The 374-nt window shown below is 51.9% G+C and overlaps 1 protein-coding gene across 1 annotated transcript in view; it reads right to left on the bottom strand.

Moving 5' to 3' along the window:
- The window catches only part of MRPL47 (mitochondrial ribosomal protein L47), a 15,396-nt gene that overhangs the window by 1,092 nt on the left and 13,930 nt on the right, over positions 1–374 (bottom strand). The gene's annotated exons all lie outside the window — the stretch shown is intronic.

Raw genomic sequence — 374 nt, forward strand, 5'->3', positions numbered from 1 at the left:
CCCCCTGCCACAGGCAGGAATGGAAGCTGGGTTCACAAGACCCCAAACAGGTGATCACAGGTGATCATCCAACCTCCTCTTGTATTTGCCCAAGGTAGGGGCAACGACTGCTTCCCTGGGAAGCTGGTTCCAGATTTTGGCGATCCTAACTGTAAAATACTGCCTTCTGATCTCTAACCTAAACCTATTCTCCATCAGCTTATTACCATTGTTCCTCATCACCCCAGGTGGTGCTGGGGAGAAAAAGGCCCTTCCTATTTGCTGATGAGCTCCCCTGATGAGTTTGTAGGTAGCCACCAAGTTCCCCCTCAGCCTTCTCTTGCTGAGGCTGAACAGGTTCAGGTCCCTCAGTCTCTCCTCATAGGGCCTGTCCT

The sequence above is a fragment of the Gavialis gangeticus genome, unplaced genomic scaffold (genome assembly GCF_001723915.1).
Source record: "Gavialis gangeticus isolate Ggan-Ray unplaced genomic scaffold, GavGan_comp1, whole genome shotgun sequence".
NCBI lineage: Eukaryota > Metazoa > Chordata > Crocodylia > Gavialidae > Gavialis > Gavialis gangeticus.